General features: G+C 51.8%; 1 protein-coding gene across 2 annotated transcripts in view; it reads right to left on the bottom strand.

Moving 5' to 3' along the window:
* The window catches only part of DYRK2 (dual specificity tyrosine phosphorylation regulated kinase 2), a 94,607-nt gene that overhangs the window by 8,760 nt on the left and 59,539 nt on the right, over window positions 1–26,308 (bottom strand). For both annotated transcript variants that reach the window (XR_010307332.1, XR_010307331.1), the window contains one exon: window positions 22,603–22,739. The gene's annotated coding sequence lies outside the window, so the exon portion shown is untranslated. The remainder of the gene's footprint in view (window positions 1–22,602; window positions 22,740–26,308) is intronic.

Here is a 26,308-nt window from a genome sequence, read left to right as displayed (position 1 = left end):
CTCCCCATTTCTAACTTTGTTCCATTCCCCCCACTCCTATCACTACCCGACAGCATAAAAGGTCCCTCCCCAGCTTTCTTGTAGCCCTCTTAAGATACTGAAAGGTCACAATAAGGGCACTTTGGAGCCTTCTCTCCAGACTGAACAGCCCCAAGTCCTTCAGGCTCTCCTCTCATCAGAGCTGTTCCATCCTCATGGCCTTTCTCTGGACATCTTCCAGCATGCTCAGATCTTGCTTATAATAATGGCTCCAGGACTGGACACAGCACTCCAGGTGAGGTCTCACCAGAGCAGAGTAGAGGGGCAGAATCCTCTCCCTCACCCTGTGCTCACACTTCTCTTGCTGCAGCCCAGACTCTGGTTGTGTCTCTGGGCTGCAAGTGCACACTGACAGCTCACATTGAGCTTCTCATGCACCAGCACCCCCAAGTCCCTCTCCCCAGAGCTGCTCTCAAGCCAGTCCCTGCCCAGCCTGTGTAAGTGCTTGGGATTCTCCTCATCTAGAGGCAGGACCCTGCACTTGTTGAACCTCATGAGGCTGGCTTGGGCCCAGCTCTGCAGCCTGTTAAGGTCCCTCTGATGAATCCCTTCCCTCCAGCTGCCAGCAGCAGCACTGCTTGGTGTTGCTGAACTTGCTGAGGCTGCCCCAATGTCACTGTTTATGCCATCAACAAAGATGCTAAACAAGACTGGTCCTGCTACTGGCAGTGTTCTTACACTGGCTGTGCCCTTGAGTTTTGCAGCTGAGTAGGGGCCATGGTGCCTGTTTCTAAACCTTTGCAGGGGATAATGCAGGTTTCAGCCACTCAGGCAGTGAACATCACCTGTGTTACATGTCCAAGTGACAGCTGAGGGGGAAATGGCTCTGCAAGGAACAGAGCAGGACAGCAGCCAGCCTCTATCTCAGCAATACCTACCCTACACAGAGCTTGCTCACTGGACTGTGCTACTGCAGCACACTTGCTTTCCCACAGCTGTTCTGCAGGACTTGGCCAACACTGCAAAGCTCAGGCCATAGTCTGTAGCCCATAGATGTGTTGCTTGTGGCCACGTTCAGGCCTCTCACCAGCCAGGCTGTGTGAGCCAGTTGCAGGCAAGCAGTTGTAAACTTGCATTAGCACAGATCACAGGGTGTTAGGGGTTGGAAGGGACCTCTGGGGATCTTCTAGTCTGACCCCCTGCCACAGCAGGAGCAGGCAATCTAGCACAGGAACACACACAGAGAGGACTTGAAAGTCTCCAGTAGGAGGCTCCACAACCTCTCTGGGCAGCCTGTGCCAGTGCTCTGTCACCCTTCTACTCACGAAGTTCCCCCTTGTGTTGAGGTGGATCCTCCTGTGGAACTCACACAGGTCTGGGGCTCCCCATGGAGGTTCCCAGGGGATCTGGTGGTGTCCCAGGGTGACTGTGTGGCTGAGTGCCACTGTGCAGAGTGCCTGATGCCAGGTCTGGTTGATGTCCTGGGGCATGGTGACAGTTTCTGCCTGAGGCTGCTTTGGAAGGTAAAATTGGTCACTTGTGGCTTTGCTGCAGTAGCTCTTACAGAGAGAAGCAGTTCCTGCCTGAGCAGGCTTCACAGAAACATTCTGGCTGGAAAAGACCTCCAGCATCACCAAGTCCAACCCACATCCCTGCACTACAAAGTTCACCCTTAAACTATATCCTCAAGCACCACAGCCAAACCACCCTTAAACACATCCAGGGTTGGGGACTCCACCACCTCCCTGGGCAGCTCATTCCAATGCCTGAACACTCTTGCCAGGAAAAAATGTTTCCTCATGTCCAATCTAAACCCACCCAGTGGCAGCTTGAGGCCATTCCCTCCTCTTCTATCACTAATTGCCTGTGAGCAGAGCCCAGCAGCAGCCTCTCCACAACCTCCCTTCAGGTAGCTGTAGACAGCCATGAAGTCTGCCCTCAGCCTCCTCTGTTTGACACTACCCATCCCTCAGTCTCTCCTCATCAGACTTACTCCCCAGGCCCTTCCCCAGCTTCCCTGCCCTGCTCTGCACTGCCTCCAGCACCTACAATTCATCCTACAGTTCCCACAGGTGCCTCTGAAGTGCATCTGAATGGCAAAGCTATCAGCTACACAAACTGCTGCACCACTTGTCAAATAAAAAACCTCTATTTTGGCCTAAGTTGTTCCTCCTGCAGCAGCTCCTTGCCCAGCAAATCATCAGCTAGGTCTTGCCTGGGTTTTTTTTCCCTTCCATCAGGTCTGCAGCCTGCTTTTCACCTCTGCCGGATTAGTGTCACCGGCAGAGGCATTGCAAAGTGAATCACGCAGGTGCTTGGGTGATGACAATCTCAGCTGCAGAAGTTCTGGCCCTGAGGCAGTGGAACGACCTCAGCCCTGGCTGTGTCCTGATTGTGACACGAAGCACACTCCCATTGCTTTGAGCTGTGCCTGCACTGAGGTCCTTGCCAAGGCAGCGACTCCATACTGCGTTATGAGCGCACCGGTGGAAGCCTGGCGTGCGCCTGGGGAGCACAGGGCAGAGCACTGGGAGGAGATACTCTGGGCTGCAAAAGCTTCTGCTGCACGAGTCAGCCCTAGCCATAGAAATGGAGCCTTATAAGTATGTAGGACAAATAGCAATAGGAACCATCTGGGACTCACTCAGCAGAGGGGGGAAAAAGACTGCTAGGCTTGCAAGATCAGCACGCAAGAGTGGCTGCTGAGCAGTCACTGCTGCTTAGCAGAGGAAACAAAGGCTTGGGGCACTGAGGCTATTAATAGTTTTCACCTCATCCAAGTGTTGCAAAATGTACTCCTTGCCTGAAACCATTCCTTCAACATCTCTTAGGTATGTTCCCAGGCTGCGTTTTCGTAATGGATTTAAGCTACAAGAAAGCTGGGGAGGGACTTCTGAGGCTGTCAGGGAGTGATAGGACTGGGGGGGGTGCAGCAAAGCTGGAAATGGGGAGATTCAGGGTTGATGTGAGGAAGAAGTTCTTCAGCATGAGGGTGGTGAGAGCCTGGAAGGGGTTGTCCAGGGAGGTGGTGGAAGCCTCCACCCTGGAGGTGTTTAAGGCCAGGCTGGATGAGGCTCTGGACAGTCTGATCTAGGGTGAGGTGGCCCTGTCCCTTGCAGGGGGGTAGGAACTAGATCATCCTTGAAGTCCCTGACAATGCTATGGTTCTAGGTGGGAGAAACCCAGAACTAGATGATCCTTGTGGTCCCTTCCAACCCTGACTGATTCTGTGACTCTAAGCTGATGCACATTCACTTGCTCCCGTATCTGTCAGGTGCTCAATGGGTTAAGGTGCAGATGGAATGCAGTGACCCTCAGGGGTCAGTACTGGAACCTGTGCTGCTTACTGTTTGCATCAGTGATAATAGGCAGTGGGATTGAGTGCACCATCAGCAAGTGTGCAGATGACACCAAGATGAGTGGTGTTCAGATGGCATCCAGAGGGACCTGGACAAGCTGGAGAGCTGAGCCCAGGTGAACCTCAAGAGGTTCAACAAGAGCAAGTGCAGGCTTCTGCACCTGGGCCAGAACAATCCTCACTGTCAATAGAGACTGGGGGAGGAGGTGAAAGAAAGCAGCCCAGTGGAAAAGCACTTGGGGGTGCTGATGGACCAGAAGCTGGACATGAGCAGGCAGTGTGAGCTTGCAGCACAGAAGGTAAATCACAGCCTGGGCTGCATTGCCAGGTGATTCTGCCACTTTGCTGAGACCTCACCTGCAGGACTGCACCCAGCTCTGGAGCCCTCAACACAGGAAGGACATGGAGCTGATGGAGCAGGTCCAGAGGAGGCCACGGAAATGCTCAGGGGGTTGGGGCAGCTCTGCTACAAAGCCAGGCTGAGGGAGCTGGGGGTGTGCAGCCTGCAGAAGAGGAGTCTCTGGGCAGACCTCACAGCAGCCTGCCAGTACCTGAAGGCAGCTACAAGAAGGCTGCAGAGAGACTGTTTGCAAAGGGCTGCAGGGACAGGACAAGGGCAATGGCTTCAAACTAGAGCAGAGCAGATTTAGGCTAGATGTTAGGAACAGGCTCTGCACTATGAGGGTGGTGGAACACTGCAACAGGATGCTCAGGGAGGTTGTGGCTGCTCCTTCCCTGGAGATGTTCAAGGCCAGGCTGGATAAGCCTTGGGCAGCCTGTTCTAGTGGGACATATCCCTGCCCATGGCAGGGGGTTGGAACTGGCTGAGCTTTAAGGTCCCTTCCCACCCAAACCATTTATGAATCTATCAATCTATGACAATTCTGAGCAGCACTCTGAAGAGGTCTCTCAGGCAGGCTACTGCAGCACACAAAATCAGGTCACCTTTGGCAAGAGACATAACTGAAAGTAAGCAGCATTGAAAAGAAGTCGATAGAGCAGTTAACAAATATCCCTTTACCAGGGCAGGCTAATGATGAACCCACAGCTTAATCAAAGCAGGTGTAAGTCAGTCATGAACCAATAAACTGAGGTGAAAGCACCAAGGAGAGAAATTGGCCAAGTGGAATTGGTTGGCAGATGGGATTCAGATGTGCTACAAACCTAGGAAACGTCTAAGCAAGCAAAGCCCAAAGCCACCAACGTTTAGTCAGCACAGGATCTTGATGCTTTCTGCCTTTGCAAAGTGCCTTACAGGCCACTTGTGGGATATTCACTTCAGTGCAGAAGAAAACTGTTGCTCAGATTTCTGATAGCTTATTAAGCACTTTTCTCAAACCCTCTTTTCATGGAATTGAAGCAGGGGGGGGGAAGGCATCAGTTCAACAGAGGGCTGCAAGGGACTCTGGAGCACTGCCTGATGAGGAGAGGCTGAGAGCCCTGGGGCTGCTTAGGCTGCAGAGGAGAAGGCTGAGAGGGGATCTAGCAAATGGATCCAAACAGCTGAGGGCTGGAGCCAGGAGGGAAGGGACAGGGACAGCCTCTGCTCACTTGTGCCCTGCCATGGGACAAGGGATGGAAACTGCAGCACAGAAGTTCCAGCTGAACACGAGGAAGAACTTCTTGAGTGTAAGGGTGCCAGAGCCCTGGCACAGGCTGCCCAGAGAGGCTGTGGAGTCTCCTTCTCTGGAGCCTTTCCAGCCCTGTCTGGATGTGTTCCTGTGTGACCTGCACTGCATTCTCTGCTCCTGCTGTGGCAGGGGAGTTAGACTGGAAGATCTGCAGAGGTCCCTTGCAACCCCTAACACGCTGTGATCCTGCAAAGACACAAGCAGGAGGAGGACCCAGGAGGTCCTGTGCGGTGATACTCAAGGCAGGAGTGTGCCACCTGAGCAGCACCCGTGTGGCTGGCAGCAACGCCACACGGGAGCACGCTGCAGCCTCAGCTGGCAGCAGAGGAACTTGCAAATCAGAAGTCACTCCAGGCACAGCTCTAGAGGAACAGAACCGCCCGTTCTGAAAGCATCCCCAGTTACCATGTGTACCTTTAAACCTCCAGTCACAAAGGCAATTAGAGCATACCATCATTTACCCAGCAGGAGAGGTTCCAGCCAAGCTGAAGGGGCTGGGCTGCCACTGTGTTAACCACAGGGTAAGCTACACCTCCCCTCTTCCTTCATTCTCACTTGCTTGGGATGGTAATTGATGGCAATGGATTGTAATCACCTCTAATTACAAGCTTATATGGGGGCTAGGAGAATTAACCATAACTCCAATACTGCAATTAAATCCTGACTCATTCCTTCCTGCTGCTGTTTGTTTCTTGTTCAGCACACTAATACACCTTGTCTCCAAACTTAGAGACTCTGGGCTTCAGGGCTATTTTCTCCCTCCCTGTGAGCCCTTTTCCACCTTTCTCTGTCCTTTTTCTTTTAGTCCAGATTGTTTAGCAGGATCATAGGATCATCCTTGGGCTTGGACCAGTGCCACCTTCCATGAAGGACCCCTAGAAATCATAGAATCAGTCAGGGTTGGAAGGGACCACAAGGATCAGCCAGTTACAACGCTCCTCACAGGGGCAGGGACACCTCACACTAGAGCAGGCTGTCCAGAGCCTCACCCAGCCTGGCCTTAAACACCTCCAGCAATGTGGGCAACACATTCCAGGCTCTCACCACCCTTCACCCAGAAGTGCTGAAGAACTTCTTCCAAACATCCAGTCTGAAGCTACCCATTTCCAGCTTTGTTCCATTCCCCCCAATCCTATCACTCCCAGACAGCCTAAAAAGTCCTTCCCCAGCTTTCTTGTAGCCCTCCTAAGATACTGAAAAGTCAAAATAAGGTCCCCTGGGAGACTTCTCTACAGACTGAACAGCCCAGGGTCCAGAAAAAAACTGTTCTATGCTGGGAGGGAAAAACAGAGGCTCAGTCTATCAGATACACAAAATATCCTTCATCCCCAATGTCCTAGGAATCAGAGGTCAGCCACCAAAAAGATCATAAGCAGACACAGCTTCAGGGCTATTAATAACAGGATCAGCACTAAATGAAAAGGGACATCACCAGGACTAAAGATGAAGGCTGAAAGATAAGGAGAAAATCTGTTGGGACAAGGTGTTAAACTGCTGTGAAAGAGGGACAGAAAAGGGTGACCAGCCTGAAGATTTTCTGCAGGAATTGCTTGCCTTCTGCTGCTTGCACTCAGAGGCTCAGCTGAGCACACTCCTGTGCACCCCATACTTTTCCCAGCTGTTCCAGTCTGACAGCTGCAGGCTGACCTCTGCTTTGCACTGGCTCTTGTGGTGGTGAGGTTGGTCAGTGATGTAATATGTCACACAGGATGCTATGAATCAGGATGGGTTTTATCTTCTCATAATAAAGGGGCACTGTCAGCATCAGATTTGCTGAGTGGATAAGGATAGGGAGATAGATGTCACCTTAGGTACTCTTTGATGTAAAACAGAGCTGCAGCATAGCTGGGGAGCACAAAGGTCTGACTGTGGGGCTCTGCTTTCTGGCCATCCTGGCATACAGTCCTGGTCATGCCTGCCTGGGGCCTCATTAAATGCCCTAATATAGTTTTTGTATTTTTCTGGTTCTGAAACTCCTGTTGTGCCATTGGTGTTGAGTGGAAGAGAAACCTAACCCCAACGGCACAGGGCAAGCCAAGGGACACTGAGAAACACAGGCAGGAGCACCTCAACTCCCTCCTCCAGGCTGTATTCTCTTGCAGTTGTTGGGGCAGAGGTTGCATGATCACAGAATATTAGAGGCTGGAAGGGACCTCCAGAGATCACTGAATCCAACCTCCCTGCCAAGCAGGATCACCCAGGGGAGTCCACACAGGAATGCATCCAGGTTGGTTTGGAAAGCCTCCAGAGAAGGAGACTCCACAGCCTCTCTGGGCAGCCTGTGCCAGGGCTCTGGCACCCTCACTTCAAAGAAGTTTTTCTCCTCCTGTGGAGCTGAAACCTTCTCTATTCCAGTTTGCATCCATTGCTCCTTGGCTTATTGCTGTGCACCACCCAAAAGAGCTTGGCCCCCTCCACTGGACCCCCACCCCTCAGCTATTGATAGACATTGCTCAGATCCCCTCTCAGCCTTCTCTTCTGCAGACTACACAGCCCCAGGGCTCTCAGTCTCTCTCCATAGGGGAGATGCTCAACTCCCCCACTCATCCTCATGACTCTCTGCTGGACTCTCCAGCAGGTCCCTGTCTCTCCTGAGCTGGGGAGCCCCAAACTGGGCACAGTATTGCAGGTGTGGTCTGACGAAGGCAGAGCAGAAGGACAGAAGAAGCTCCCTAGCTCTGCTGACCACACTTTTCCTAATGCCCCCCAGGCTGCCATCGACTCTCTTGGCCACAAGGGCACATTGCTGGCTCAACAATACCTAATCCTGCCCCAGTACACTCATGGACGGAGCTGAGATGCTGTCTGGGGACAAACTGAGCTGTACTGAGCTGGGGCTGATGTTCCTGTGGTGGAGTGTGAAAGGAATGAAGAGGGCTTTATCTTTTCTGTCACCCTGGACTCAGTTCACCTCCAAAGCTGACTGAATGCTTCTTGTCACTATTCCCCACTCGAGCTGCGTGGGGAGCTGGGCAGGCACTCAGTGCTTTCCCCTCTTGTGGCTGGGCTCACAAACGCCTCTGAGAGGAGAGTAACAAGTGGTGAAGCATTTCATTTCAGGCATGAATTCCTGGGTGAGCCATCACTCCTGCTAAAATTAGCAGTGCTCACCAGGGCAAAACAAATGTGCAGGGAATGGCCAAACAGTTTCCAGTAAGAAATCCTTCCACTGCAATAAAGCAGAGATTGCACTTTGGCCTCTTAAATTTCATGTTAAATAATTGCTTCTCTCTCCTTCCCTTCCACTCCCCTTTTCCCCCTTTTTCCCCCTTCCACTCCCCTTTTCCCCCTTTTTCCCCCTTCCACTCCCCTTTTCCCCCTTTTTCCCCCTTCCACTCCCCTTTTCCCCCTTTTTCCCCCTTCCACTCCCCTTTTCCCCCTTTTTCCCCCTTCCACTCCCCTTTTCCCCCTTTTTTCCCCCTTCCACTCCCCTTTTCCCCCTTTTTCCCCCTTCCACTCCCCTTTTCCCCCTTTTTCCCCCTTCCACTCCCCTTTTCCCCCTTTTTCCCCCTTCCACTCCCCTTTTCCCCCTTTTTCCCCCTTCCACTCCCCTTTTCCCCCTTTTTCCCCCTTCCACTCCCCTTTTCCCCCTTTTTCCCCCTTCCACTCCCCTTTTCCCCCTTTTTCCCCCTTCCACTCCCCTTTTTCCCCCCTTCCTTTCTTTCTCCTGCCACTCAAGCTTACTACCCTGAGAATTCCAAGCCAACAACGCTTCCCTCCTTGCTGTGAAAATGGTTTCTGGTTTGTGTACCAGCAGCAGTACTGTTCCAGGTACTCAAATGTGGGGCTCAGCCTGCATGTGCTCTTGGTTTGGAATTCACCAGCAGCATTTCTTGTGCTTAGGGTAGCAGAATTACCTTGGTTTGGACACAGCAGAGCATCAGATCAGGCAGAGGACAGCCTGGTGGCTGCTGGAGGCAATCCCCCCCCTCCAGGCTGGCAGGGTTAAGCAGGCTCCTATTATTTCCAGCGGAGTGGCAGCTGGAGCAGACCACGCAGCGTGTCCCAAGGCCACGTGAGGGTCACCATTTCACAGCACTAAAGCAGTTAAGCACTCATTTATAGCCCACTTAAATCCTAAGTATTCCCAGACCGGTCCTACAGTATTTTTAGCAGGATCCTGTGTTCCTCTCCATAGATTATGCTCTCTCAAATACCTTAGGCTGCATTTTCAGACAGCATCAAATTGCCCTCTAAAGCTGGCAGGAGGTGAGTGCGCTTCCATCCACCTCCTTCCACACAAACCCACAGATTTTCCCTGGTGTAAGTAGAATGATAGACTCCAGGAATCATAGATTCAAGGAATCATAGACTCCAGGGACACCTCACACTAGAGCAGGCTGTCCACAGCCTCAGCCAGCCTGGCCTTAAACACCTCCAGCAATGAGGCTTCCATCACCTCCCTGGGCAACCTGTTCCAGGCTCTCACCACCCTCATGCTGAACAACTTCTTCCTAACATCCAGTCTGAATCTGCCCATTTCTAGCTTTGTTCCATTCCCCTCGGTCCTATCACTACCTGACAGCCTAAAAAGTCCCTCCCCAGCTTTCTTGTAGCCCCCTTCAGATCCTGAAAGGCCACAGTAAGGTCCCCTGGAAGTCTCCTCTCCAGACTGAACAGCCCCAACTCCCTCAGTCTCTCCTCACGGGATCCTAAGTCTCAGGTGCCTCAGTTACAAGAGTTTAGGCTTCAAAGCACACAAAACTAACTTACACAGCACCAGGAGCCTGAAATCTTGCAGAACAAGTTCCCAGCACCCCCACTGCAAGCTGCTGCACAGAGGAGATAGGAGAGCAAGCTGTGAGGTTTTGTTAATCAGAAATTGGCCTCCTTGATGTTTGTGTCCCATGGAGACCATGGCAAGTTCATCCAGAGGGTCTGCAACTGCTGGGGGGGAAAAGTGAGGGAGGGCCTGGAGAATAAATCTGATGAGGAGCAACTGAGGGAGCTGGGGATGGGTAGTGTGAAACAGAGGAGGCTGAGGGCAGAGCTCATGGCTGTCTGCAGCTACCTGAAGGGACACTGTGGAGAGGCTGCTGCTGGGCTCTGCTCACAGGGAATTGGAGACAGAACAAGGGGGAATGGCCTCAAGCTGAGATTGGGGAGGTTTAGATTGGACGTTGGGAAAAGGTTTTTCACAGAGAGAGTGGTCAGGGACTGGAATGAGTTGCCCAGGGAGGTGGAGGAGTCCCCCAGCCTGGATGTGTTTAAGGGTGGTTTGGATGTGGTGCTTGGGGCTATGGTTTGAGGTGATTCTTGCAGAGCAGGGTTCCAGGGTGCTCCTGAGGGGCTTTGCCAGCCTGCATGGTGCTGTGACTCTGTGCCTTGGCACCCACTGCCAGTTAAAGGTAACAACCCTGTCCTTGATTTGGAAACATGTCTGTGTGCAGCTCATCCTGCAGGAGCACTCAGCAACCAAAGCTGCAGCATCTGCAACCCAATTCCTCCTGGCAATGAGTCTGACAGATTTTTGCAGCTTGAGAAGCCCATCTCTTCAGACGTGGTATTTGAAGAGCCTGCCTTTCCTAAGGACACTGCTGACATTAACCTCTTGCCTGCAGACAACTCACTCCATCTTGTAGCTGAATTTAGCCCCAGTGCCCAGTGGCCTGCTCGCTCCAACGTGCTTGTCTCTGCATGAACACTAGGAGCCTGCCTGCCTTCACATCCACCTGCTGCTGCGTGGCAGCACCTTGAATTCACAGAACATCAGGGGCTGGAAGGGACCTCCAAAGCTCAGCCAGTGCAACCCCCCTGCCAGAGCAGGAGCACCTAGAGCAGAGCACACAGCAACACATCGGTGCTGCCTTTCCTCTGGATCATGCACTGTGTAAGGGCTGAGATTACATCCTAGGTACAACTGAAACATCTCAACTCCAATTTTGAGCATACAGAAAGCATATTAACACTTAGGAGCACCTGCTCCAGCCCCATTTCTCTTGGCAGGAGGAATGCCAAGAGCATGTTCTTGTGGCCAGCCCTGCCCTCTTCTAGTCTTGTTTCATCTTCCCTCTAATACACCATTTAAATCAATGCCCTCACCTGCCCATGTTGTATTTGCTTAACTGGATCCCAGGGAAGAACAGAGGAAGGCAGAAGATAAACTACACAAGACTGGACAAGACAGCTCTTCTTCTGCTGGCTCTTCCTCTCAGCCAACCCTGCTGAATCATTTGCCCAGGGTTTGTTTCAAAGCAGCACAGCCTGCTCCAAACACATTAGACCTCATAAACCCTTTTGCCCTTCGTAGCTCTGCAAAGCTTTGACACATTACTCATTTTGATTTCTCTGCTTTCTGTTCCAGTCTAATTTCTAATCACAAAGAACATACCCAAAAGGTTGGCAGTGGTCAGGGGGTTAATGGGCATTAATAGCTGCCCTTTGCTGCGCTGTGCTGCTGTGTGTGAAGAAGCTCAGCTGGAGAAGCAAATCTCTTCTTTCAGCTGAGCTGGAATAGGCATCTTAAGCTCAGAGAAGTCTTTCAGCTTATGGCAAGCACTCACAATCATATTGCTACAGCAGGGATGGGTGAACCTTTCATAAATGCTTCACAGACTCTCTGGTTGGGAGACAAACATCCCAGCATATGAAGAGAAGACTGAGAGGGGATCTAATCAAAGGGAAGGAATAATAAACTGCACCACCAGGTTACTGTAAACTGCACCAGAGCCAGAGATGCTGAAGGGAGTGGAAGATCTTCCTTAGGAGGAGAGCCTCAGGGAGCTGGGGCTGTGCTGCTGGGAGAGGAGGAGCCTGAGGGGGGACCTCAGGAATGGTTAGGAAGATGTAAAGGTGATGTTAGGAAGAAGTTGTTTGCAGTGAGGGTGGTGAGACACTGGCACAGGTTGCCCAGGGAGGTTGTGGAGCACAGAAGCACCCAATGTGATCTTTGATCTGTGTGCTTCTGTGCCCCACAACCTCCCTGGAGGTGTTCAAGGCCAGGTTGAAGGAGGCCTTGAGCAACCAGTTCCAGTGGAAGGTGTCCCTGATTAATTGGTTGGAACTGGCTGAGCTTTGAGGTCCCTCCCAATCTAAACCATTCTATCATTCTATGAGGAGGAATTTTTTCCCTGTGAGGGTGACAGAAGCCTGGCACAGGCTGCCCAGGGGGGTTGTGGAGTCTTCCTCTCTGGAGATCTTCAAGAGCTGCCTGGATGTGTTCCTGTGTGGGGGGCACTAATTAACCCCAGGGATGAACTGGTCTGCTTTGACATGCAGGCTGCTCTCCTTTGCTGCAGCCAAATGCTATCACATGTAAAATCTGCTTACAAATGCCTCTGGTTCTGCTGTACTTAAAAGGTGAAGGCTGCTCTCTGGCATCAGCAAGCCAAGGAGTTTTCAGAGGCTTTCCTCTGCTAGCCCTGGCAGTGGCAGACCTCTCCACTTACTTCCCAGCTGCATCACCTGGGCATTGCTTCCCAATTACAGAGAAGTAATCCGTTGGCATAGCCTGTTCCCTGTGCAACAGGCTGAGAAATCCCCCCTTATTTATTCTGGATTACCTGGAGGAGGCTGGAAAGATTCATTCCTTCCCAGTGTGCTTTGACAACGTAATTGGTTCCAGAGTGTTTAACTCTCCAGGCTGGAGCTAAGCTGGGGAAAAGCAGGATAGCAGCCACCATCTGCCAGCAAGCTCAGTGCCCGTGAAGGACTCAGCGCCCCAAAGCCCTGCAGCACTGTGCTGGCTCCCTGCACAACAGCTGGACCAGAAAGCCTGGGACAGTGGCACACGAGCCATAAGCCCTCTTTTTGTGGGTGGACAAGCACTATTGCCATACTTGTAAAGGGTCTGCCAGGGATTATTGCCACCTACAGTGCCAGTTATTGGTGATTTGGGTGATGCAGAAGCTGAGCTACCATTACAGAATCACCTGATCTAGTGTGAAGTGTCCATGCCTGTGGCAGAGGGGTGGGACTGGGATGGTGGTCACAGGATCACAGAAACATTGAGGTTGGCAAAGCCCCTCAGGATCACCAAGCCCAACCCATAGCCCTGCTCTACAAGGTGCAGCCTAAACCATAGGCCCAAGCACCACAGCCAAACCACCTTGACTTGTTGGAGAGAGTCCAAAGGAGGCCACTAAGATGCTCAGAGGGCTGCAGCAGCTCTGCTCTGAGGACAGGCTATGAGAGCTGGGGCTCTGCAGCCTGGAGAAGAGAAGACTTGGAGGAGAGCTTGGAGTGGCCTTCCAGTATCTGAAGGAAGCTACAGGAGGACTGGGGAGAGAATATAGACAAGGTCTGGTAATGACAGGATGAGGAGGAATGGGTTTGAACTGGCAGAGGAGAGATTTAGACTAGATGTCAGGAAGAAGTTGTTTGCAGTGAGGGTGGTGAGACACTGGCACAGGTTGCCCAGGGAGGTTGTGGAGCACAGAAGCACAGAATGGGATCTTTGATTGCACATTCGGTGCTTCTGTGCTCCACAACCTCCCTGGAGGTGTTCAAGGCCAGGTTGAAGGAGGCCTTGAGCAACCTGTTCTAGTGGAAGGTGTCCCTGTCTAGTGGCTTGGAACTGGCTGAGCTTTGAGGTCCCTCCCAACGTAAACCATTCTATCATTCTATGAGGAGGATTTTTTTCCCTGTGAGGATGACAGGAGCCTGGAGATATTCCAGAGCTGCCTGGATGTGTTGCTGTGTGATCTGCTCTAGGTGCTCCTGCTCTGGCAGAGAGGTTGCACTTCCAGTTCCCTTCTAGCTCCTGACTTTTTGTGCTTCTGTGGTGCAAGCTGTTGGAGCCTGCACTGTTGTCAGAGGAATTGCCTCAGCATACACCAGCTGAGAATCTGATACTCTGCAATTTAGGCCACAGGTGTCAGGTCTCCACTAGGCAGTGTCTGGTGATGGAGAGTGCTGGCTGGGCAGCCTGGATGAGGATACAGCCCACATGGGAACACTGGTCCAGCACAGGAGGCAGGGAGCCAGCAGCCCTAGCAGATACAGCCTGTTTCTGGCACCAGTGCTGGAGCATCTCTCTATTGCAGCCCTGGCAGAACGAGCTGTGGGCTGGATTGTTTATTTAGGTGTAAAACCACATTTGATACTCCCCCTGCACTGCACTATAGTGGGGTGGAGAAGCCTCCCTGACACTGATTCACGAGAGAAAGCAGTCACTAGCTTGGAGCACACCGAGCCAAGGCCAAGTGATGATGAATAAATCCTCTCAGACCTGAGTTCACTGCAAGCAAAGTCAGTTTACAGAGCACAGTGGAATTATTGTGTGGAGATAACTCTTGGTGGCCCTGCAGAAAGGTGATTTCAGTCAGCTGAATGTTCTGATCTGGGCTAACATTTCCAGAAAAACCAAATACTAAACTGCCTGGGCAAATACCCACACTGCTGGGTATGTATCACAGGCTCACAGGGTGTTTGAGGTTGGAAGGGACCTCTGGAGGTCTTCCAGGCCAACTCACCTGCCAGAGTAGAACCAGAGAATCCAGCGCAGGTTGCACAGGAACACATCCAGACAGGGCTGGAAAGGCTCCAGAGAAGGAGACTCCACAGCCTCTCTGGGCAGCCTGTGCCAGGGCTCTCTCACCCTTACACTCAAGAACTTCTTCCTCATGTTGAGCTGGAACTTCCTGTGCTGCAGTTTCCATCCCTTGCCCCTTGTCCTGTGGCAGGGCACAGGTGAGCAGAGGCTGTCCCTGTCCCTTCCTTCCTGACCCCCAGCCCTCAGCTCTTGACAGACATTGCTCAGATCCCCTCTCAGCCTTCTCCTCTGCAGCCTAAGCAGCCCCAGGGCTCTCAGCCTTTCCTCATCAGGCAATGCTGCAGAGTCCCTTCAGCATCCTTGTAGCCCTCCCTTGGACTCTCTCCAGTAGATCCCTGTCCCTCTTGAGCTGGGGAGCCCAGAACTGGATGCAATATTCCAGGTGGGGCCTCACTAGGGCAGAGTAGAGGGGAAGCAGAAGCATCTGCTGAACACACTCTCCTAGTGCTCCCCAGAAACCCCTTGGCCTTCTTGCCCACCAGGGCACATTGCTGCCCCATGCAGAACCTGCTATCCCCCAGCACTGCTGGGTCCTTCTCCACAGGGCTGCTTTCCAACCTGCACTGCTGCAGTTTATTGTGCCTTCCCAGGTTCAGGACCCTGCACTTATCCTTGTTGCTAGCTCATCCTGAGCTGGAAGTTCTTCACAGAGAGAGTGATTGGCATTGGAATGGGCTGCCCAGGGAGGTGGTGCAGTTGCTGTGCCTGGAGGTGTTGAAGCAAAGCCTGGATGAGGCACTTAGTGCCATGGTCTGGTTGATTGGACAGGGCTGGGTGCTAGGTTGGACTGGATGAGCTTGGAGGTCTCTTCCAACCTACTTGATTCTATGATTCTACAATTCTAAGACCCAGCAGCTGACTGAGTGGGTTCAGTTTGTAATAAATGCTTTGCTTACCAGTAGGGTGAAGTAATAAAGAAGTAATAAAGCACAGAATGTAACTCCTCTTCAGCCAAAGCATCAATATTTCAGAGCAACAATGTCTAATGCTGTCACCTCAATTCCATTGCATCCACTGACTCCCACAGCACGCAGGAACAAAATCAGAGGCTCATTTAGCTAATGAGTGCAGTAAAGCTTTTCTTTTAAACAAAGGCAATGGAAATAAGTTAGGAGGTCTGAGGCTTTAAAACTGCTAATTTTTAGGAGGAGAGGCAGACAAAAAAAGAGACAGAGGTGTTTTGATCAAATCCTACTCAGCTGTCAGGAGCATTTAGGGACACATGGAAGAGTTTGCTTCAGTCATTAATTAATTTGGGGGGTTTTAACATCAGCTACAAAGGTTTGCCATGAATGAATGAGTTGATTGAAACCCTCACCCTCTAGTGCTGAGTTGCCAGCACAGTGCTAGTGGCTAATGCCCAATTACATCTGTTTTTAAAGTCAGTGTTGTAAGCATATGCTCGGTGCTGATATGCTCCTCCGTAGGTGGCTTCCTTTCAGCGCAGCCTGTTAGTGAGCTTACAGCATCTCAGCCAATTTCCCTCCAGGATATCGAGTTTCTTGCTCTTGGTTGGGAAATTAAAACTCCTCAGACAAACAGGCTGACACTCAGAAATCATGTCTGGGTGGGTTTTAGTGTAACACAAGCCCACGTGGAAGCAGGAGCTAGACAAGACCAGGTGCAGCTACATTCTACCTTGTTAGAAACACCAAGGTGGGGGGGGAAATGACTTCTGTTCCAAGTAAGTGTAAAGTAGCCTGTCCTTCAAATCACATGATCACATTTCCCATTGGAATGGGCTGCCCAGGGAGGTGATGGAGTCACCATCCCTGGAGGTGTTAGGCCACACCTTGAGTGCTCTGTCCAGTTCTGGGCCACTCAATTTAAGAAAGATGTTGAGGTGGTGGAAGGTGTCCAGAGAAAGGTACCAAGGCTGGTGAGGGGGCTGGAGCACACTGGGAGAAGCACTTCCTACTCTTAACTCCTTTTCCAAGAGTGGAATGTGTTCTGAGGTGGAATTTATAACACATTCCTGGAGGCATCTTTGCTTTTCCATCCTCTGGGGAAGGAGACTCTGCCTACAGCTGAAGGAAGGGAAGCAAAGGGGAACTCAACTGTAGCAAACAAAGACAAGAAGCAGTATGATTTTTCCAGTCCCTTTCATAGAATCATAGAATCAAGCAGGTTGGAAGAGAGCTCCAAGCTCAGCCAGTCCAACCTAGCACCCAGCCCTGTCCAATCAACCAGACCATGGCACTAAGTGCCTCATCCAGGCTGTTCTTGAGCACCTCCAGGGATGGTGACTTCACCACCTCCCTGGGCAGCCCATTCCAGTGGAGTGAAATCTTACATGCAGTGGGGAACAGGTTGGCTATTTGCAGAAAGGGTTGGACACACTTTGCTTACTCACTTGTAATAAATATTACCAAATGCACTCATAGCAACATCACTTCTTTGTTACGTATATATTCCCATTTAGAGTTTTCTTTTACTTTCAGTGTCTCCAGTTTCTGGTCACCCTGGCAACCAGAGCCCTGGAAAAGTGCTCTCTGTAATTCAAGGGGGCTTGATTATGGTGACAAACTTAGCAGTTTATTACTTGTCTGTGATGTGTTTCCTTTCCTTGGACTTCTCTCTGTGTTTTATCTGCCCTTGCCTGAGCCTTCCCTGGCTGCCACTCCTGGCTGCTCAGGGAGGGCAGGGCTGTAATCTTTGCCCTGAGCCTCTGAGTCTCAGCTGCTTCACGAAGGAAATTTCTTCTGAATGCATTGGATTTGTTTAGGAAGCTACCAAGGCAACCAACATACATCATTCCTAGGGGACAGGTGGAGCTGCTCAACATCTTTATCAGGGAGACTGATGAGGGGACAGAGTTTCTGCTCAGCAGGTTTGCTGACGATACGAAACTGGGAGGCTTGGCTGAGAGAGCTGAAGGCTGTGCAGCCATTTGGAGAGACTGGGGCAGACTGGAGAGCTGGGCACAGAGGAACATAAAGGGAGTTCAACAAGGATAAGTCCAGAGTCCTGCACCTGGGAAGGAAAAACAAACTGCAGCAGTACAGGCTGGGAGGTGATCTGCTGGAGAGAAGCCCTGTGGAGAGGGACCTGGGAGTGCTGGTAGATAACATCCATGGGACAGCAATGTGTCCTGGTGGGCAAGAAGGCCAAAGGGATCCTGGGGTGCATGAAGAAGAGTGTGTCCAGCAGATCAAGGGAGGTTCTCCTCCAAGCCTTCTCTTCTCCAGGCTGCACAGACCCAACTCTCTCAGCCTGTCCTCAGAGCAGAGCTGCTGCAGCCCTCTCAGCATCTTGGTGGCCTCCTCTGGACTCACTCCAACACTTCCATGTCCTGCTTGTGCTGGGGGCTCCAGAACTGCCCCCAGGACTCCAGGTGTGGTCTGAGGAGAGCAGGGCAAAGGAGCAGAATCCCCTCCCTTGCCCTGCTGCCCACATTGCTCTTGCTGCAGCCCAGCACAAGGTTGATCTAGGAGAACATTTTAGCAGGACTGAAGCCATGAGAGTTCACCCCAGCTGCATAAACACATCCCTCCCTGCCCTTACTCTTCTTACATGGTCTATGGATTTGATTGTTCTGCCAGCCAATTTCCTACATCCTTGAAATGGATGAATATGTGACACTTGGAAATATGGAGGATGCCAATAGGTTAAACATAACTCACATAAAGCTGAGAAAAAAAGGAACCAAAATAATTTGCATATTAATCACAGAGTTCTAATCTGCCAGAAGACAGCAGGGAAATTGATCTCTCCTAAGTACAGAGTGGGAAAGGAGGCTGAGGAGGGAATTGAGCTCAAAGGCAGGACGCAGCATGACTTTTATCACAGGCAGCCTGCATTTAAAAGCTACCAATTTGACAAGGAGAAACCCATTAGCCACAGTGCATCAGCTCTTGCTGGCTACGTGGGGATTCCTTAAGCTGCTCACATGGACCAGCACAAAGAGCAGCTTATACACTGGTAGCCATGAGAAATCCCACAGAACAACCTGGGTGAGGCAGACACAGGCTATGGGCATTTGAGAAAGGACTACAGGAGTTTGAGGGTGGGAAGGGGAAGAAAGCTCAGAAATATTGATTCACCTCCTTCCTGGATGTCATTGCTACTGTAGCCTTAACTAGAAGGGCTCTGAAGGACGAGCCCTTGGAACTGGATGAGCTTGGAGGTCCCTTCCAACTAAACCATTCTAGGATACAGAATGCTCATTCCTATCATCTAACTCCTGGCCCAGGAGCAGAACTCACCACAGAGACATAGTTTGTGTTGCTTGACCATTTTCTGCTAGCTCATGACTTGGGCAGAGAGAGAAACAGCCAAAATGAGAGAGCCAAGTGCTCTGAAGGATGAGTCAAGTGTTGCCTGTGTGAACTCAGAATCACAGCACCATGCAGGCTGGCAAAGCCCCTCAGCATCACCAAGGCCAACCTAGAACCCTACTCTACAAGATCCACCTTAAACCATAGTCCTAAGCACCACAGCCAAACCACCCTGAAACACATTCAGGGATGGGGACTCCAGCAACAGAACAAGGGGACACAGTCTCAAGTCTAGGCTGGATGTTAGGAGGAAGTTGTTGGCAGAGAGAGTGATTGGCATTGGAATGGGCTGCCCAGGGAGGTGGTGGAGGTGTTTAAAAGGAGCCTGGATGAGGCACTTAGTGCCATGATGTAGTTGATTAGAAGGTGTTAGGTGATTGGTTGTACTCAATGATCTCAAAGGCCTTTCCAGCCTGATTGTTTCTGTGATTCTGTGTTTCACATCTGCTTTCTGTTCCTGCACCCAACAGCTTTCTCTCTGACACCTGCATGGCAGAGTGGATGCAGCTATGAGAGTGCAGGTGCAGTGATCAAACCCCTACCCCCGGAGATGACAACAGGAACAGGCAGAGAGGAACTTTCAGGCAAGAGGCATAGGAAGATGAAAAAATGTTTGGTGTCTGTCTGCTTTGTTATCCTCTTCCTGTCTCCTTTTAACCTGAGCAGCTTAGGTGGCACTGAATCAGTTCATTTGTGTCTTCACCATTTTCTTGTCTGACAGTAGCAGAGAGTATAAAACACAGGTTCAGATCATGTTGTGGGAGGACTTGTGGGGAAGCACACAGCAGATGGGACTTTTAGAAAGGCAGGTGGGCTCTGCCATTGAGTTTTCTACTGCACTCCAACATGACAAAGTGTAGAGAGCAACGCTTGCTTACATTACAAAGACCACTCTACATTTGTGATCCCTCGGGGCTAGACTTGCTGTTGGCTCCAGGCAGCTTTCTGCCAGGTGCCTCACAGGATCACACAACATCAGAGGTTGGAAGGGACCTCCAGAGATCATCCAGTCCAACCCCCCTGCCAAAGCAGCATCCCCTAGGGCAGTCCTCACAGGAATGCATCCAGGCAGGTTTGGAAAGTCTCCAGAGAAGGAGACTTCCACAACCTCTCTAGGCAGGGATGCTGCTGAAGAAAGCAGCTCCAACCCCAGCCCAGCACCTGCCAAGGAGGAGATATCTAAGGAGCTGGAAATGAGGCTAGCCTTATTTTGGTGGCTGACTTGGAGGCCCAGCATGTGAGGTTAGCTGCTGCCTTCTGTTGGGAGGAGATCATGGAATCATAGAATCAGTCAGCATTGGAAAGGACCACAAGGATCAGCCAGTCCCAACCCACCCTGCCATGGGTGACACTAGAGCAGGCTGTCCAGAGCCTCATCCAGCCTGGCCTTAAACACCTCCAGGGATGAGGCTTCCACCACCTCCCTGGGCAACCCCTTCCAGTCTCTCACCACTGTCATGGTGAAGAGCTTCTTCCTAACATCCAGTCTGAATCTACCCATTTCCAGCTTTGTTCCATTCCCCCCAGTCCTATCATAGAATCATAGAATCATAGAATCATAGAATCAACCAGGTTGGAAGAGACCTCAAAGATCATCCAGTCCAACCTATCACCCAGCCCTAGCCAGTCAACTAGACCATGGCACTGAGTGCCTCATCCAGTCTTTTCTTGAAGACCCCCAGGGACGGTGCCTCCACCACCTCCCTGGGCAGCCCATTCCAATGGGAAATCACTCTCTCTGTGAAAAACTTCTTCCTAACGTCCAGCCTATACCTACCCTGGCACAACTTGAGACTGTGTCCCCTTGTTCTATTGCTGGTTAACTGGGAGAAGAGGCCAACCCCCACCTGGCTACAATGCCCCTTCAGGTAGTTGTAGACAGTAATAAGATCACCCCTGAGCCTCCTCTTCTCCAGGCTAAACAGGCCCAGTTCTCTCAACCTCTCCTCATAGGATTTGTGTTCCAGGCCCCTCACCAGCTTTGTTGCCCTTCTCTGGACATGTTCCAGTACCTCAACATCTTTCTTGAATTGAGGGGCCCAGAACTGGACACAGTACTCAAGGTGTGGCCTGACCAGTGCTGAGTACAGGGGAAGAATAACCTCCCTTGTCCTGCTGGCCACACTGTTCCTGATGCAGGCCAGGATGCCATTGGCTCTCTTGGCCACCTGGGCACACTGCTGGCTCATCTTCAGCTTACTATCTATCAGTACCCCCAGGTCCCTTTCCTCCTGGCTGCTCTCCAGCCACTCAGTCCCCAGCCTATAGCGCTGCTTGGGGTTATTGTGGCCAAAGTGCAGAACCCTGCACTTGGCCTTGTTAAATCTCATCTCATTGGCCTCTGCCCACCCATCCAGCCTGTCCAGGTCCCTCTGCAGGGCTCTCCTACCTTCCAACAGATCAACACCTGCTCCTAGCTTGGTGTCATCTGCAAACTTACTGATGCTGGACTCAATGCCCTCGTCCAGATCATCAATAAAGATATTGAACAGGACTGGGCCCAGCACTGATCCTTGGGGAACACCACTTGTGACTGGCTGCCAACTGGACGTGGCACCATTCACCACCACTCTCTGAGCTCTGCCATCCAGCCAGTTCTTGATCCAGCACAGAGTGAATCTGTCCAAACCATGAGCTGCCAGCTTGGCTAGGAGCTTCTTGTGGCAGACAGTGTCAAAGGCTTTGCTGAAGTCCAAGTAGACTACATCCACAGCCTTCCCCACATTCACCAGGCGGGTAACCTGATCATAAAAGGAGATCAGGTTGGTGAGGCAGGACCTGCCCTTCCTAAACCCATGCTGGCTGGGCCTGATCCCTTGGCTATCCTGTAGGTGCTTTGTGATGGCACCCAAGATGACCTGGCAGCCTAAAAAGTCCCTCCCCAGCTTTTCTGCAGCCCACTTAAGATACAGAAAGGCCACAGTAAGGTCACCTGAGAGCCTTCTCCTCTCCAGACTGCACAGCCCCAGCTCCCTCAGTCTCTCCTCACAGCAGAGCAGCTCCAGCCCTCTGCTCATCCTTGGGATGCAGGAAGCTGCTGGCCTCTCTCCAGGTGACCAAACCCAGGACTTTGTGCTAGCCATGGCAGATTTTGAAAAGAAATGTTCTGCTCAGGAGCATAATTACACAGTCACAACTTCCAAACATCAGAGAATCATTGAATGCCTTAGGCTGGAAGGGACATCAAAGCTCAGCCAGTTCCAACCCCCCAACATAGGCAGGGACACCTCCCACTAGAACAGGTTGCTCAAGGCCTCATTCAACCTGGCCTTGAACACCTCCAGCATTCTGTGCTTCTGTGCTCCACAACCTTCCTGGGCAACCTGTGCCAGTGTCTCACCACCCTCACTGCAAACAACTTCTTCCTAACACCCACTTTCTATCTCCCCTCTGCCACTTCAAACCCATTCCTCCTCCTCCTGTCATTACAAGACCTTGTCAATAGTCCCTCCCCAGCCTTCTTGTAGGCCCCCTTCTGACACTGCAAGGCCACTCCAAGGTCTCCTCCAAGCCTTCTCTTCTCCACGCTGCACAGCCCCAACTCCTCTCAGCCTGTCCTCAGAGCATAGCTGCTGCAGCCCTCTCAGCATCTTGGTGGCCTCTTCTGGACGCACTCCAACACTTCCATGTCCTGCTTGTGTTGGGGGCTCCAGAACTGCCCCCAGGACTGCAGGTGGGGTCTGAGGAGAGCAGAGCCAAGGGGCAGAATCCCCTCCCTTGCCCTGCTGCCCACACTGCTCTTGCTGCAGCCCAGCACAGGGTTGCTGTCTGGGCTGCACTCACACTGCAGGCTCATGTTCAGCTTTTCATCACCCCAGACCCCCAAGTCCTTTTCCTCAGAGCAAATCATCTCTCAGTACTTACAGCTGTGGGTCTTCCTCCAGGAGGTCCCTTCTCAGCAGCGTCCCACCACGGGGCAGGAGGCAGAGCATCCCCACTGGCCAGGTCCTCCGAGCAAGGCAGCAGCGCAGCCAGGCAGCCAGTCACCACCTCATCTGTTGCTAAGGGAACACGGAGAGATGAGCTATAATTATACTAATAAAGTGTGCGAGACAGCCAGAGAGATGGAAATGTGAAATGGGCATCCGTGATGGTTTCTTCTTTGTTTTTATTTCATTGATTGCTTTGCAAAGCACCAGCAGAAGGCTCCAAAGCATTTCACGCCTCAGCAGACGACTGAAGCGTTAAGCGGAGCTTTGTGTGCAGAACCATCAACGCCTTCCAGAAAGGCAATGGGATGAGAAAAAGTAGCAAACTGTAAAATCTACCCCAGTCATTGCCACATCCCAAAGGGAAGCACACAGGAGCAGAACGTGCAAGAAAAATGGGGAGAAGAGAGGAAGGACTCAGGGAGCATGGCATTATTGGTGGGTAGCTTGCACACCGAGGAAAGGAACCTACCCTGACTGCAGGCTTTGCAGAGGGAATCCTCTTTCAGCCACGGCTTTCTTAGGGAGGAAACCTCTTCAAATGGCAAACCAGGCTGAAGGTGAAATTTTACTCCCACCTCCATGTTACAGCCCATCGTGTATTCATGTTAAGAAGAAGCTCTTCATCATGAGGATGGTGAGACCCTGGAACGGGTTGCACAGGGAGGCAGTCAAAGTTCCATCCTTGGAGGTGCCTAAAGCAAAGCTGGATGAGATTCTAGACAGATCTAGTGTGAGGTGTCCCTGCTCATGGCAGGGGGGCTGGAACTAGATGATCCTTGTGGTCTCTTCCAACCTTGACTGATTCTATGATCCTATGGAGTGCAGGCAACCAGTCCAAATGGAGTTTGTAGAGAGTTAGAGTGCTCAGCACTGCTGATGATACAAACCTGAGATGGGGAGGGATGTGGTGGCTGGCAGTCTGTGCAGCCATCCAGCGAGATCTGGGCAGGATGAGAGCTGGCCAAAACACATGAAGTTCAGTAAGGAGAAGTGCAGGGTCCTCCATCTGGGGAGGAATAACAGCAGGCAGCAGTACAGGCTGGGGCTGCCCTGCTGGAGAGCAGCTCCACGGAGAAAACCCTTGGAGTGCTGGTGGGCAGCAAGTGCTGCATGGGCCAGCAATGTGCCCTTGTGGGCAAGAGAGCCAATGGCAGCCTGGGGTGCATCAAGAAAAGTGTGGCCAGCAGGATGAGGGAGGTTCTTCTCCCCCTCTACTCTGGTCTGGTGAGAGCACAGCTGCAGTACTGTGTCCAGTTTGGGGCTCCCCAGCTCAGGAGAGACAGGGACCTGCTGGAGAGAGTCCAGCAGAGAGCCACAAGGATGAGTAGAGGACTTGAGCATCTCCCCTCTGGAGAGAGACTGAGAGCCCTGGGGCTGTTTAGTCTGCAGAAGAGAAGGCTGAGAGGGGATCTGAGCAATGTGTACTGAGCAATGGATCTAAATCAGCGAGGGCTGGGGGTGAGCAAGGAAGGCACAGGGGCAGCCTCTGCTCACTTGTGCCCTGCCATAGGACAAGGGGCAAGGGATGGAAACTGCAGCCCAGGAAGTTCCACCTCAACATGAGGAAGAACTTCTTGAGTGTAAGAGTGACAGAGCCCTGGCACAGGCTGCCCAGAGAGCTCTTCCTCATGCTTAGGTGGAACTTCCTGTGCTGTAGTTTACATCCCTTGCCCCTTGGCCTGATGCCCCAAGCATGGATGGGAATTTCCATCATTTTTAGTTGTAGCCAAAGGGCTGTAACTCTGCATGCCAGAGGATAAGACAGGTTTGCATGCACTACCTCACCTCATCTGCAGGCTTCTCTTCACGGTAGGCTGCACCAGGGCAGGGTTAGGTTGGATGTTAGGAAGCACTTCCTTATGGAAAGGGGAATTAGATCCTAGAATGGGTTGCCCAGAGAGGTGGTGGAGTCACCATCCCTGGAGGTGTTTAAGGCCAGGCTGGATGAGGCTCTAGACAGCCTGCTCTAGTGTGAGATGTCCCTGCTCATGGCATGGGGGTGGAACTGGCTGATATTTGTGGTCCTTTTCAACCCTGACTGATTCTGATTTGTCCCCACATGATTTTCCTAGAGGTTATGCAGCTGAGTGACTCACAGATGAGTGGGAGCTGGGGGAATCCTGCTTCCATGTTTAGCTCTTGACTCAGTATCAGACTTGGAGGAGTCACTTGACCTCCATGGAGAGCATTCAGCCTCACTGTAAAATGGGGAGAGGAAACCATAAAACAGTGCTGTTGATCCTATGAAACACAAGATGCATCTTTCTGTCATCATCAAATAATACTCCATGAAAGTAAAGGGGGGAAAAAAAAAAGGGGGGGGGGGGGAGCCCCTCACAAACCACCAGAACACATCTGCATTGTTCAGATGATAATGGCTGCACTTAAATGCATTTAAATACACTTGTGCTGCTTAGTTTGCATGAGGCTGAAACAAGAGGGTAAATAAACACTTAACAAGGGCTTTATTTTGCCAAGCAGTAATTGCTGTTCATCACAATGATTGTGGTGAAGGTACACATCAGCTGGGGGGGGGATGGGAAATGTAGCACAAACAAGGGAGCTGGAGCAGATGATCTTTGGAGGTCCCTTCCAGCCCCTGACATTCCATGATTCTATGAGATTCCCTCCAGAGTCAAGTGGATTTAAGCACATTTTGGCATTCCAGCAGCCCCCCTCCCACGTTTAAGCTGCTTTTCCCATGTGCCTGTTGCTAAATATAGCAGCAGCTCTTCAGAGTGACAGGAGAGTTGCTGCTCCTGGCTCCTGGGCTGTGCTCCGTACGCTCCTAATATGGTAGAGCACCAGAGCCAAGCGAGCGCTTGGGGAGGACTGGAGAGGCTGCAGGATCGGTCCCTGCCCACACCATGGGAAACTGAGCAGCAGCAGCAGCCACAGGGAAGCTGTGTCTTGACCTTTTGGTGCCTTGGCTCCAGACCAGCTGTCAGGGAAGCTGAGTGGCTTCTCACAAGAGTGCACAACTGCGCAACAAGGAATGAGGTTCTCCTCCCCCTCTGCCCTGGTGAGACCTCAGCCAAGGGGATCCTGGAGTGCATTAAGGAGAGTGTGCCCAGCAGATCAAGGGAGGTTCTCCTCCACCTCTACTCTGCCCTGGTGAGACCTCAGCTTGAGTACTGCCTGCAGTTTTGGGCTCCCCAGTTGAAGAGGGACAGGGATCTGCTGGAGAGGGTCCAACAGAGGGCTAGGAGGATGATGAGGGGACTGGAGCAGTGCCTGATGAGGAGAGGCTGAGGGACCTGGGGCTGTTTAGTCTGGAGAAGAGAGGGCTGAGAGGGGATCTAATTAATGTCTATAACTCTGTGAGGGCTGTGGGTCAGGAGTGAGGGGACAGGCTCTGCTCACTGCTCCCTGGGAAAGAACAAGGAGCAATGGATGGAAGCTGCAGCACAGGAGGTTCCAGCTCAACACAAGGGGGAACTTCTTGACTGTAAGGGTCTCAGAGCCCTGGCACAGGCTGCCCAGAGAGGTTGTGGAGTCTCCTTCTCTGGAGCCTTTCAAGGCCTGTCTGGATGTGTTCCTCTGTGATCTCAGATAGATTGTATTGTCCTGCTCTGGCAGGGGGGTTGGACTCGATGATCTCTTTGGGTCCCTTCCAACCCCGGACATCCTGTGAGCCT

The sequence above is a fragment of the Pogoniulus pusillus genome, chromosome 27 (genome assembly GCF_015220805.1).
Source record: "Pogoniulus pusillus isolate bPogPus1 chromosome 27, bPogPus1.pri, whole genome shotgun sequence".
Taxonomy (NCBI): Eukaryota; Metazoa; Chordata; class Aves; order Piciformes; family Lybiidae; genus Pogoniulus; species Pogoniulus pusillus.
Note: the sequence above shows the minus strand (reverse complement) of the source record. Positions and strands in the feature narration are given on the sequence as shown.